Source organism: Talpa europaea, assembly GCF_964194135.1.
Source record: "Talpa europaea genome assembly, chromosome: 7".
In the NCBI taxonomy this organism is placed as follows: Eukaryota; Metazoa; Chordata; class Mammalia; order Eulipotyphla; family Talpidae; genus Talpa; species Talpa europaea.
The window spans coordinates 101,381,867-101,396,328 of record NC_140074.1 but is presented as its reverse complement, the minus strand read 5'-3'; the positions used below and the strand labels follow the sequence as shown (position 1 = coordinate 101,396,328).

Below are 14,462 nucleotides of genomic sequence, written 5' to 3'. Positions count from 1 at the left end.
AGAAAACAGCTGCAGTTCTAGGAATATTTTGTGGAATAAAATGACTTCTAAGTCAGGCTCCAGAGTAAAGAAAAGCAGTTGTCGCTCCTTCCCACTCACCTGTGCTTGGCCAGGGCAGCAGGCCTGAGAGCAGGAGGGTCCCGATGACCTTGCACAGGGCTGCATCCCAGCTCGGGGCCTCAGTGTTGGAGAGTCAGACTCTGTCCTTCCCTGGACTGTCGTGGGTCAGAGTCCTGGGGTCACCTCACTTACATGCACACTCTTGCTAAAACACCGTGAACACGATTCCTAAACACAAAACTGCCTCATGAGAACAGCTGATGGTAAAGTAAAGCAGGAAGTAAGTGGATGCTGAGCAAATGACCCAACCTTCTGTGCATTAAAAGGTCGAATAAGAAAGAAAGAAAATAAGCAGGGTTATTAATTACATGATGAATCAGACACCTCACAGCATGAACAAAACCCAGACCCTAACACTTCATTTTGTAACAGGGTGGTCCCCGGGAGAGGGGGAGGTTCCAGGTTTCCTGCCCCACCCAAGGGAGGGTGGTGCTGAGAAGGGAGAGAAGAAGCTGCAGAGGAGGCTGAGGAAGGAAGGAAGCAGGATGGAGCCAGAAGGAGACCTGGAGGAGGCACATGGAGCTGAGAGACATGTGAAGAAATTGCACTTGCCTTTTGGTCGTGGACTGGGTGACACAGAGGTGGGCGAGAGACCCGTGGGGAGATAACAATGGTGGTTTTGTCTTGGTTTTCATTTTGCTCTTTTCTTTCCACACTTGTCTGGTTGTTTCTGATCCTTTTCTGTGGGTCCTCGCTGGAGGATGCTTTAGACTTTTGACAGGCTTTGGGGCCTTGCTCTGGGCCAATCCTGCTTGGGTGGACTTTTACCCACGAGGGGACGGGTTACTTTGGGTGCTTGATTTAGAAACTAGATTCTTTGCCTTTCCTGTATTGTTTCCTAATTGTATTAACGTTCCTTCCCATTAAAGTCTCCTTTGTTTTGTGTTGATGCGGCGGATGACAGAACCCATTTAGAGGAGGCAGGTTTGCCGGGTCTGGGCTGCCCCTCTCCCTGCCCTGTAACAATTGCAGTTTCCAGACTTGGTTTTCTGAATGGGGTAAGGGGACAGGTAGGGAGAAACATGAAGTGACTACCATATTTTAATATTGGACACAAGGCAAATCATTAGTTTTTATCTTTTCTTCTTTTCAAATACCCGCTCATACCTGTGAGAAAGACCATTTTAAAAAATTGAAACAGAAATAACAAGAGCCGGTGAGGGTGTGGAGAGAAAGGAACACTCTCAAGTGTTGGTGGGAATGTAGACTGGTCCCGCCCCTATGGAGAGCTGTGTGGAGATTTCTTAAAAGATTAAAAATGGATCTGCCATTAAACCTAGCAATTCCACTTCATCATATCTACCCTCAACATAAAAAACACTAATTTGGAAGGAAACTTGCACTATTTACAATGCCTAAGTTATAGAAACAACTTAAGTGCCTAAAAACGGATGAGTGGATCAAGAAGGTGTGGTGTGCATACACAATGGAATACTACTCAGCAATCAAAAATATAAACTCATGCCATTTGCAACAACATGAATAGAGCTAGAAGGGATTATATCAGTGAAATAAACCAAAAGGAAAAAGATAAATACTGGATGGATGGTGCCTCTCTATTGTGGGATATCTGGAAACCACACAAAGGATCAGACAAAGACAAACCTCAAAAGCAACTTTAAAGCTGACCATAGATCTGAGGCATCCAGAGACTTCAGGGTGAGAACAGGGTGGGGAGAGTACACAATGGACTATGATGGAGGATTATGGGTGCTTTGCTGGCAAGTGCACTAAGGTGACTAAACTTGAAGGGAGAGACCCTACAATTCCAAACACACTAACAAGTATATAAACCAATACTGCACCAATTTATATAAAAAAAAAATTTAAGTCTGAATATCAGCTTCTGGGGTAAGTGAATTATCACAGGCCCCCAGGTGTGGATGTGCCTGCTGATCACACCTAGAAATTCTCTTCCCTTTTGAAATCTTATTGCATCTGGTCCTGTTGGCTTCACATCCCTTTGGTGTTTTAAAAACATACAGTATTGGGCCTCCCTGGTGGCGCAAGGAGTTAAGACACAACCTATGAAGTTTTCCGCATCCTCTGCAGCATCAGTTTGATCCCTGGCCACCCAGGGAGCAACCCATGGCGCAGCAGACCTCTACTGACTCGCCAACTGCTCCCCTCAGCAGTGTACTTTGGTCAATCTGCCTGTTCTGTTCTCCACTCTGTCTCTGGTGAATCCTCTCACCCCCTGCACCTCTGGCCTATACCCCAGCTCTTGTATGCATAAATAAATAAATGTTTTAAAAAAAAAATGGTATTTACTGAGCAGATGTTTAGTTGCTATCACATCTTTACCACATCGACTGGAAGCAGAAGTCACACCAGCTTCTAGAACCAACTTGCAGGCCAGCCTCCCTCAGCTCAGAGCAGCTCCTTCTGCTCAGACTCTCCTCTCACTGTGCAAACTGACAAATGGTTAAGAGAAACAGTGTGGAGAAGCTGCTTCTCTGGATGAAGCCTCTGTCATTATTTCCTGGGACTTCTGCCACCATTATCAAGAGTCAGGCGTGTTTCCCATAGAAAAACCAAGTCTGCTCATTGCCTGAGGAGGACACATCATTGGTGTCAGAAGATACTCTCGTGAGGACCACCCCCTAATGATGTGGGATACGCTCCTGAGATTCCCTCAGCACCTTCCACTGAGCAGTGTTAGCTGGTGAGAGAGATGAGGGGCAGCCATGTGGCGTTTCCCCCAAACTGCCCAAGGGGACTTCCTCTTGCTCAGAGAGCTCCTGTGCTAGGCTCCTACAGTGGAAGGGAACAATCCCCATGGATTCATCAACTTTATTTTTAAAATATTTAGTCACTATTATATTAGAACAAAATGTCAAGTGATGTAAATTTCTAAGCAAATTATTTCCCTCCGTCTCAAATAAAATCTGTTATCGTCTTTATTTTCAATGAACACACACATAAATAAAACCAGATGCTTTGAATTATGATTTATGCCTGTTAGGAATTCAACTTTAGAAAAAAATGTTGTCATTCACAACTAAAAGTCTTTATTAATAAATTACATTTATTATCAAATTATATTTAATAAAAAATAAAATAAACTAGTTCACCTATAAGATTACTACCTAAATTATATTTACAATCAGTCATTGGAAATGAAGTGAGACGTTAACCCCGTATGAGTAACAGGTAAGTCTCTACTACAGTCTATCTTTCCCTGCCAAATAGAGAAATGCAAACATCCTCTGAGGAGAAGGACAGGCCCACATTTCCTGCTGTGTCAGGAAGTTCATACCCTTTATTTTATTTTTTTTATTTAAATATTTTATTTTCTATAATTCTTACATCTTTTTTCATCTTTGCACAATGTATGCATTTTCATTTTGGTTATATTCCCCATACAATTGCACCTCCCCCCTTATTTTGACTCTAGTCCTTCCTTTCCCTGCCCCTCTCTCCCCTCAGCGGCCACCCCCCAACCCCCATAGTGTGTCTCTGGTTTATAGTTGCTTGTTGATTTTGATTTTTACTTTGTATTGATTAGTCTTTTTCCTGGTCTCCTATTTAGGTTTTCTAAATTCCTGCTATGAGTGAGACCATCCAGTATTTTTCTTTTTCTTTCTAGTTTATTTCGCCTAGCATGATCCCTTCCAGTGCCATTCATGTTGCTGCAAATTTCATGAGTTTATCTTTTTGATTGCTGAGTAATATTCCATTATGTATATGTACCACATCTTCTTGATCCAGTCATACCCCTTAGATCGGGCACCATCAGCCATGAAGGAGCTGCCTGCCCTGTGAGCACGAGAAGGGGGAGCAAGGGCAGCTGAGGGACAGCCGGCATTCCTCCCCTGTCAGTGCAGCAGGGTTTCTCTCAGGGGCTCCTCACCGTGGGCACCATATGAGTTCTAACTGATTGGACAAGTCTGACTGCGAAAAGGAGAGGCTGCAACATGCCGACACCAGGCCACCCCTTTGCCTCTCCCACCCGTGGGCCGTGAGTCCTGGACTCGGGACATGGGGCAGCGAGCCCCCTCCACCTCACCCACTCCCCGGGAATCCAGCCTAAGCCAAGCTCCACAGAAGACCATGGCCCTTCCATGGCGCCCACTCTACACAGGACTCTGGGCAGTCACCTTGGATGCGCAGCCACAGCAAAGGCCAGCACACCCCAACATTCCGCCTGGAACCCCACTAATCGCTGGTCCCTGGCCCGGTCAGTTATGTGCTCATTGGGGGTGGAGGGATAATTGAATAAAGCTGGTCTAAATGCTGTGCTGCCTATTCTTTTTTTTCCCTCTTCCTGTGTGATGAATAAAATCAAATATGTGTCAATTTTAAATATGTAACTTTGCAAATGTTGTAAATGTAATACCTACCTACAGTGTCCAACAGCTCCATCAATACATGTTCATTAACAAAGAAAATAACTCCTGTAATATTTCAATAGCACCCCCTACCCTAACAGCACCCCCTCTCCATCATAGTGCCTTTTCCCTAGACGTGCAGGAGATACTGGGTCACCTTGTAAGGCTGATGCTTTCCATGTCTCTTGCAGAATTTTCTTTGGTTTTAGGTCCATCAACCATTTTTGCAAAATCATCATCAAAAAGAGGATATTGGAAACTGGCGTCCAAGTTCCTTAGCTCCCTCCACTGAAGTCTAATAGGGACATTGGTTTATTAACATAACTCCAGGCACTGAAGCAAGCTCAGACATCCTAGAAAACAAACCAAGTTGTTCATTCCTATCAGCCCTTAGGCTTTCTGTGCTTTCTCGGGAATGCAATATCAGAGACTTTATTGTTTTATTTACCAGAGAGGGAAAAATAACAAAACTCCGCTTAAAATGGATTTTATAGATAGGCCAATGGGGTCAGAGTGAATAGCGGAAATAATAACACTGAATGTTTTAGTGAGATTACCAACCTTAAGCTTATTCTCTTCCTGTTGTTACATTGTTGTCAAATTCTGCATTCACAAGTATGCTTGATGCTCAAGAGAATGACATTTATTCCCATAGTCTCCCAGGGTGATCAAGCTTCCTGCTCTTGTTTAATTTGAAAGTAGCCTTGTAGGGTCTGGTATATTACATTTCTTTAGGTCATGTAACTGGTTGACCAGGCTGTTCTGACCATGTATCGAAATGCAGAACTTATGTAACCAGACTGGGGTCAAAGCAGGCCATTTAAGTCTAGCAGACCCACACCAAGAGATACATGACCATTGTAAAACTCCCAGTTCCCACAAGATCTCTAAACATAAAGTTTTACTATCCTCTTTGTTCTCCTCAATGCAAAGACAACACCAGAATGACACATTAATGGGTCCCTTCCTGGATGTTCCTTGTAGAAATCTTTGAAATGCTTCATGTTGTGAACGCTTTATAATCCTCACTGAGAAGCTCAGAATTTGGGCAGCTTCCCCAGAGTATGGAATTAGCTCAGGACATCCTTTCCCCCTAACAGCTTCTTATCCAGGTATTCTGAGAACCCCAACCTTTGCCCTCTGGTCCTGCAGCCTCTTGGGTGGTGCCTGATGCCTTTGTGTTCTGGGTCTGTATTATCTCCGGGTTCCTGTGCATGTTTCCCGGTCTCCAACACCACTAGCTCAACTGCCATATGCTAATGATGGAGGACAGGAATAGAAAAACTGAAAAGGAGATGCATACCAGACCAGAAACCTGGCTCACAAAATGTCAAGGGCTGGAGATGGGGGTAGAATGGCTTAGCAGAGCCATTGAGACTACTATGGAAACCAAGATCATTGGCACTTAAGTGCCAATGCCCAGATCTTTAAGTGCCACTGTAGGAAGTGTCTAGAGCACAGGCCCAAGGGTAAAGATAGGGAGATGGAGCCCATCGTGGCATGGCCAGGTCCCTTTCAGATTCTGCATAGTTATCCAAAATCAGCAAGTAACCAAAGGCTCACAAGGAGTGAGGCCCTCCCAAAGAGAAGACTATCAGTGAAGTCTCTCTGTTAGGGGGGGAAGTATGATCTGAGCTAATCCCATACAGGCTTTGTGGACTCCACCCCCACTCCAGACCAAAGCCATCAAGACATTGGGAAAGACAAATCCCATCATCACCAAAGGGAGGGTGGCTGGGACTTAAGGGTGGAGTCAAGCTGCCAGGGTTGGTATAAAACCAGACACATGGGCCTTGGGGCTTTCTTGGCTTAATGGCTCTTGGCTCACCGCCAGCTCTCAGCATGCCATTGAGTTTCCAGGTTGGTGGAGACGGGTAGGACGCGTTTAAGACTTTATCTCCCTCTTTCCTCCCTGAGTTGTACATTTCCTCATTTCCCCTTTCCTTGTAAATAAACCTTTTAACCTTTTGTGTGTGCCTGCAGTTGAGTATTAATAAGTCCCTTTTAAGTGCGTGGGTGAGGACCCAGTCAGGCAACCTGTTTTATATCAGGGTTGCCCTGTAACACATACAGGATCAGCGCGAACTCTTAGCATCTGGTTCATGTGGGCTTCAAGAACAAAGTTGGTATGCCAGACTCCACCTGGGCTTCCTCTTCTCGAGGGTACCAGGGCTTTTGTTTTTTTTTTGGGTTTTTTTTTTTTGGTCATCCAGTCCTACCCAGGCAGGCAGCTTCCTCACCTTCCTTGGGGGTCTCTGTAGCCCTACGGACAAAGCAGTGGGTTCTCCTCTTCTTGGTCCAGCTCTGTTTCAGCTTTTTGGAAGAACGCCTCTCGAAGCCACACAATGACACTCATCTCCAATTGTTTAAGCAGACAAAATCCCTATGGAACTGATGCAAAAATAGACACTGATGTGAGTAGTGAAAATTACTACCACTATTTTCATGCAATGTTGGTATCAAAGGGAGAGGAAACGCAAACACAAGTTAGCTCTGCTGAAAAAAGAAAAAAATTGAACACTGCTGCAGGTCCTGGTCAGTCAAAACAAAATATTGTTGAATCAGAACAAAATGCTACAAAATTACCAGTATTATGCCAAAACTTAGTAAAAATCAGCTGTAGCTCCAGCAGTCTATTCAGTCCTTTGTAGGAAAGATTTCTTTTTAACCCATCAAAAGTTCCGTCAATAGGAATCTGTTGAGGTCTTTCTGTCCCCACCCTATTTTCTCCAGAAACAATTTCTGTAGATATCAAACAATTGAAGTATACAATATTACAAGGCAACAATCACATGAGCCCTTAGAAGCAGACTCCCTCTCTGACTGGAAGCGGAAGGTTAAGTCAGAGATGTCAGTAGTTCAGCTGACCTGGGAGTGAGGGAGAGCTGAGTTGAGCTCTCTGAGTCTGAGCAGATGGCTAGAGAAACAAGTGAAATGAAAGTGCAGTATAGTGTTAATACCGTAAGAGTGTAAACTGAAGAAAATTGCTGACTCTCAATTTTTGTGTTTTTTTTTTTTAAAGATTTATTTATTTATACAAGAACCTGGGGCCTCACCTAAGGTGCAGCAGTTGAGCGCTGGGCTGCGAAGCTGCCTGCAGCTTCTGCAGTGCTGGTTCAATCCCCGCTGCCAGTGAGGGTCCCACATGGCGCGACAGACCTCTCCTACAGTGCCTGCTGCTCCTCTCAGCAGTGTATTTCATCATTCTGCCTGTTCTGTTCCCCGGGGTACAGGCCAGATGCTCAGGAGGGTGAGAGGATTCACCAGAGACAGAATGGGGAACAGAACAGGCATACTGATAAAATACACTGCTGAGGGGAGCAGTGGGTGAAACAGGAGAGGTCTGCCGCACCATGTGGGACCCTTGCTGGCGGCCTGGATAGAACCAGTGCTGCAAAGGCTGCGGACAGCTTCACAGCACTGTGCTCAACCACCTGCACCACCAGGGGAGGCCCTGACTCTCAATTTTTCCACACAGAATGACACACCTGACCATGGTCAGGTGGGGGAGTGCAGAAACTATATCCTTTCACTACTGAGGCAGTCCCCCCAGGAGACTCTGTGCTATGGACCTGGAAAAGAGGGGTAGGTACAAGGGAATTCCAATCCTACTGCAAGAATCCTAATTTTCTCCTCATCCTTCATAAAGGGCTGGAGGATTTAATGGTGGAGAGGAGATGAGGCAGAGAAAGTGCAGATCACGAAAGTCCACAAGCTGAGGCTGAACACTGTCAGGAGGGAGTAGCTGTCATGGACAGAGGGGAAGGAGGGAGGGCAGGCTCATGGGGAAGTCTCCTTTGGTTGTGGCACCCCGAAGGTCACATGGAGATGTGAGTCTGTGCTTGGGAAAGGGCTGGAAGGATAAATACACAGAGGTCAGGGCAGTCTAGGTCTTTCTCATAGCCATGGGACTGGGTGAGGTCAGCAAAGTGTGAGTTCCTGAGGGAGAAAAGTGATTCAAGAACTAAGTCCTGAGTCAAAACTAATGCTGAGAGGTTTGGGAGAAAAATAAAACCAGCAGAGGCAGAGAAGGAAGGGCCAGTGAAGTCAGAAAAACACATAAACCAACAACAGACAAAACAGTATTGTGTATTCTAGATGAAAGCAGGTGGTGGGAGCTTTTCAAGGAGAAACATTCTAAATGTCAAATGCAGCCAGTAAGATTGAAACACCTTTACTCAGTTAATGAATTGATGGATGGGATTGTAATGGTTACACAACTCTGTACATTCACAGAAAAATCCATGAATTACACTTTTAAATAATTGGTTTTATGACACATATTATCCCCTATTGGGCTTCAAAAAAGAATTTAGTGCACACCTAAACAACACTTCCGCTCCCAGATATTCACCCAGGGAATAACTTATTACATAACATATATAATATATCTAATTGTATAAATGATATGTCATGACAATTTACAATTTATCATAACATCCCACATTTGATACAACCCAAATGTCCATTTTGTGGAGAATGGGCAAATATTTCATAATATATCCATACAGAGTAAAATTATGAATAGGGCAGAGTGGGCAGACAAAGCCAATGTTCTGGGGAAAGGCTAAAACCACAAAGAAGATTGTGCTGAGGCAGGAATGTGTGGAACCTAACTGTAGATCCAAAAGGATGCTGGCCATTAAGTGAGGCAAGCATCTGAACTGGGGGAGATAAGATGAGAGTCGAGAATTCAGTCCTAAGCTTTGGGATTCTTTTGTTATTTTTTCAGAGGAAAACATTGAAGCTACATAAAAATTGCCTATGTGAAAATAAATAGTAATATTCTTGAAAGGAAAGAGAAAGAGAGAAGGAGGGAAGGAGGGAGTGACAGAAAAAGGGAGGGAGCCAAATGCCCAAGAACTACAAACTCAGAAAGCCTGCAGTTTCCTCCTCACTGTCCAGACAGCAACACATCTGGTGACTGGTGCTTTGCTGCCCTCTGCTGGTTCAGGTTGGGATCCTTCATGAAGGCATCAGGGGAACATTTATGTGCAAGTTTGACCTGAAGCACAAAAACATGCTAAAATTAAATAAATAAAAAAGAAATGAGTGATGTGTATACTTAGTCAAATATACAAAGAACAGGAAGTATTCTGACCCCATGGAAGATACAGATTAACAGTGCTCTGCCCTTTCGTCACTAGAATGCCATCAAAACTCTGCAACTTTTCACCCAAAATTTAAGATTCACTTCATTAGTGATCCCTTCTGTGGAAGTAACCTTTGTTGATTCACAACTCAAATGTAACCTAAAATTCATACGCATATCTGGAGGACAAGGAAGAAGAAAAATGCCACTAGGGGTTGGTAGGTGACAGTTTTCATAACGAAGGGAACTTCCACAGAGGCTTTGTCAGGGGCAGCCATAAGACAATTGGTTTCTGCACCTGCCTCCCTGATCTCAAAAGTTTATGTGAAAGTTTAAACTGGGTTTAATCATAATCACCCAGAGAGCCTTAACAACACATTTCACCTCAGGGACTCATCCTTGGTCATATAGAAGGCAAGTGACACATACCTACCCTCAGGAGTTGGTGGGGGGTGGGGGGGGCGAATCCCCCAATTTCCAAATTCTCAGGTCCACCACTTGGGTTTGCCTCTGTCATTTTTTATTATAAAAGAAGACAGAAATTCAGACAGACAACTCATCAGACTTAGAGATAGAGAGGTAGAGAGAAGGACATAGGCAGACACACAGATGTCACCGTCATTTTTGATGGACAGAAAGCACTTTCTGACTTTTCCTCCAGCATCTTCTGCATCTTGACTCCATGCCTGCCTTTTAGACTACAGACTTATTTTCTCTTTAATGTCAGAATTTGCATCAAAGAGGACCCTTGGATTCAATACCCTGCTTCAAATACATGGACAGGGCTTCTTGAATATATATTTGGTATACATACATACATTACATATGTGATGTCTGTTGGGTATATTTGTAGACAAGAAATTGTCATACCATAGCATTATTAAAAAGTGCAAAAATGTTTTCCACTCTTTCCTGTTGTGGCCACCGCCAAAGTTCCTGGAGCCAAAATGAATTTCAATATTTTTGTGACTTTTGACTGGAGCAAGAACCGTAAAAAAACATTTCAAGTCATCCTCTCATATTCATAGAAAGATTATATCATTCCCTCTTTCCAAAGAGCTGAGACAGAAGCACAGTGTACAATTCATGCCCATCCAGAAGGGTGATGTAATACCTGTGTTCAAAGACACTGACTAGAGCAATAAATTGGCAACATAGCCCAGGTTTACAGGAAGAAACCTGTCATCTACATTGAGTGAGTTCAGTGGAAGAAAGTGGATGGCAGAACCATACATTCATCCCTGCAAGGTGGTTACCAGTAGACCAAAACTGGACATAGATTGCAAAAAGATCATGGAATGGGAAGCCAAATCTCGCCATGTAGGAAAGGAAAAGGGCAAATACAAAGAAGAAACAATTGAAAAGATGCAGGAATAAAATAATCCTATATAAAAATTTAATTAAAAATACTAAAATGAAAAAATATTTTCCAAAGTGATTGTAGATGAGAGATCCCTGTCAGTAGCTTTAACAGTGAAACCTCACATGAGTGCATGTTAATATGCCTGCACTATCATTGCAAGAGAAGTCGTGGGACTCGGAGGAGGGCTGGAGGAGTGTTCTGAGAAGCAGGGACATATATGTTGAAAAATCATATTTATACAAAGAGTTTTCAAAAATATGTGGCAGTGAAAACAAAAGTAAATGTGAACTGCAAAAATATATAAAGTATAAATGCAGGAGATATTTATGGATTTTTTTCAGTGCTTTGTATCTATACTATGAAGATGTGAAGGCAGTTGATTAATAGGTGTTAATGCTAATTAAACACTGTGTGGCATTTTCAATATTCATTTTATAGTAGTGCTGTAATAGTGTCTTTTAATTTAAAAATTTGAGAGCCATTGAAATAGAATATTTTAACAGGTTGTGGAACTTCTACATACTCTCCAGGTCCATGTTTTTTTTTTAATCTAGCTTGCTATTTCTAACTGAAAACATGAAGAAAGCCTTATCTTTCATTGAGTGGAAAGGGTTAGATTTAAACATTTCTGCTTTCAAAGTGGAAGACTGAAAAATGATAGTGAGGATAATCAGTAAATGGGGTTTGAGGGAGACTGCTTGGCTGCTCTCCAGCATTCATTTTCCCTGGGGGTGGGAGGTAATATAACTGCCTGACAGGTTGTGGTGTCAGGTTTGGCTATGGAGTTTGCTTTGGGAAATAATAGGAGGAAGGTCAATGCTGGGCAAAGAGCCGATGTATTTGTGTAGGTAAGAGATTATCTTCTCTTTATAACATCAGCCAGGGTTATCTAGGTAGAGGGGAGAGCCACTCAGCATGTGCAAGGGAAAAAAAATTAAAAACCTTTGTGACAATAAGGTTGTTTGTCATACCAGCACCAACTAGCTTATCAGACACACACTTGTCAACCCAGGGATTTGAAGCAGGAGCTCTTACTTTGTCACTAAAATGGTTACTCTTTAATCTGAACTGCTCATTTAGTGAGTTTAAAGGTACACACTTTAATATCTTTCACAGGAAAGTTCGGATGATGATTTTTCTCCTGTGCTAAAATTGTGTAGAAATCTGGATCATCTTATTAAAGTATCAGTGTCCTTGGAGTTGAAATTTCCAGAGGAGGTAACACAAGCCATATGCAGATCAGGTCTGTCTGGGGCAGAGGAGTGAAACATTCTGGAAGGTTTTTAGGGGCTGTATGAATGATCACATCCATGGTTCCATGTTCATCTACATGGCTTTGTGCTCTAGGACACAAAGTTTTAATGGAGGATGATTCAGCTGATTCTTAGGAGAGAATGAGCTGATTCTTGGGTCATCTGAAATATTGAGAGTAACAACTTCAAAGCTACTGTTACTTTTTGCCAAATATTTTAATTTCTCCTCTTCTACAGGTGACATCATTGAAGTACTTCAATGGTGTGTAACACCCACAATACCTTTGTCTTCTCTAGATGCTAGAATTTTAGATAGTAAGAATTTTCTAATTCCTAATAAGACTTTATTTCTACTATCATTTAATCCAGGGAAATAAGAGCATTAAAATACATAACTAAAGAAGTAATCATTATTTAAAAAACACAAATTTCTCTAAGTACTACAAAAAAGTAAATATAACAGAGAAAATAAAATGCATTAATTAGAGAAACAGAAAATCTCCCTAGTCCTCTTTTCCAGTCACTATTTTCCCCCAACCCCTGAGGGAATCCATCACCCTGACATTCAACAGCATAAATTAGTTCTTCTTGTTTTTGTGTATTATACAAATGGAGTCATATAGTATGTAGTCTTTTGTGTCTGGCTTCTTTCATTCACTATCACGTCTGTGAGATTCGCACATATTGGTGTACATCGTTCTCATTGGTTTCCTTCATCTTCAGCCAGCTACTGTTGATGGACATTTGAGTAACTTATTGTCAGGGGATATTAAAAACTGTTTGGATACAAATAGTCTGTTATGTGATTTTGGTAAATAATTGCATATTTCTATTGGATCCTTGCCTAAGAATCAAAGAACTGCATCATGAGGTTTGCACACCTTCAGCTTTGGTAGATGCCATTAAAGGGCTCTTCAAAGGCATTAAAACAATCTGCTCTGCCCACCAGCAGCACAGGAGGGTCCCAATTCCCACATACTCTCAACAATTTACCAATACAATTCTGTCTTAATGACTGACTTTGTGGAATGCATTCATATCTGGAAGGGATGGTTCCTTCTGATTATTTGTTTTCCGGGTTTCCTTGGGTAACCTGGCTTGTTTACTTTTCCATATAAACTCTAGAGTCAGTTTGTTTTGTTTTAGGGTAAAGGGGTATGGAAGTAGAGACTCCATTACTTTTTTCAAATTAAAATGTCCCAATTTACTACTAAAAGGTTATGACTGATTGGGGGAGGCACAGAGGGAAAACCCAAAGCACATGCTTCCAAGAGAGGTTGCAGTCTCTCTGCCCTCAAGTCACCTGCCAGGAGTAGATCCGATGCCAGGTGTGCTGAGCATCTTTGTCAGAGTCCTAGCTGGAGCTGGAGCAGAAGTCCCAGCCTGAGTAGGAGCCCAAGCAAGTGCTAGGTCTGGCTAGTCATGTTCAGAGCTGCCCACATGTAAAACAAGCCCCTCCTACAGGATCAATAACATAACTACAACCTGGAAACCAGGTAAGACGACTATGCTGCTGAATATGTAGATAATGCCACCACTTCCTCCCTATCCCTACATCATTACATGGATACCCAACCACCACATCAGGGTCTATAACATTCTCTATTGAAATGTCACCCCTTACCTAGACAATTTTATCATTGTCATTGCAGACTGCTCAGTCTAAAGAGTTAGGGTTTTAGAAGACTTCCTCCTCCTCTAGGGCATCTTTGTGAGCATCATTTTGTTTCCATTTTGATTATCTGCTGTTTTTCCCTGAAGAAATGAAATTGCCCCAACTGTGGAACAAATTCTAGTTAAAGGAACAACACTTCTGCCTTTCCTACACTCAGCTGTCATTTTCTAATGTAAATGTTGTGGACAATTGTTTTGTTTGACTAAATTTCAGCACTGTTCTGAAAAACTGAGGTGGGAAAACAAAAACCAAAGGAAAATGATGGTGTTATGATTATCATTTTGTACAGAAATTTTTTTTAAAGATTTATTTATTTATTTATACAAGCACTGGGTACAGTCAGAAGCGCGGGAGGGTGAGAGAATTCACCAGAGCCAGAGCGGGGAGCAGAGCAGGCAGAAGGACTGAAGTACACTGCTGAGGGGAGCAGCGGGCGGCAGGAGAGGTCTGCGCGCCATGTGGGACCCTCCTCCTGTGGCCGGGGAGCAGCCGGGGATCGAACCGGCACTACAGAGGCTGCGGGCAACTTCGCAACCCAGCACTCAACCGCTGCGCCACCGGGGAGGCCCCAGAAATTTATTTTTTTATTTTATATATTTTTACATCATTCTTCATTTTCGAACAATGT

The 14,462-nt window shown here is 42.7% G+C and overlaps 1 pseudogene across 1 annotated transcript; it reads left to right on the top strand.

Moving 5' to 3' along the window:
- Positions 1-10,490: 10,490 nt before the first annotated feature.
- Positions 10,491-10,920, top strand: LOC311173340 (large ribosomal subunit protein uL24-like; annotated as a pseudogene). Its single transcript has one exon. The product of its transcript is annotated as a large ribosomal subunit protein uL24-like (transcript).
- The last annotated feature ends 3,542 nt before the right edge of the window (positions 10,921-14,462 follow it).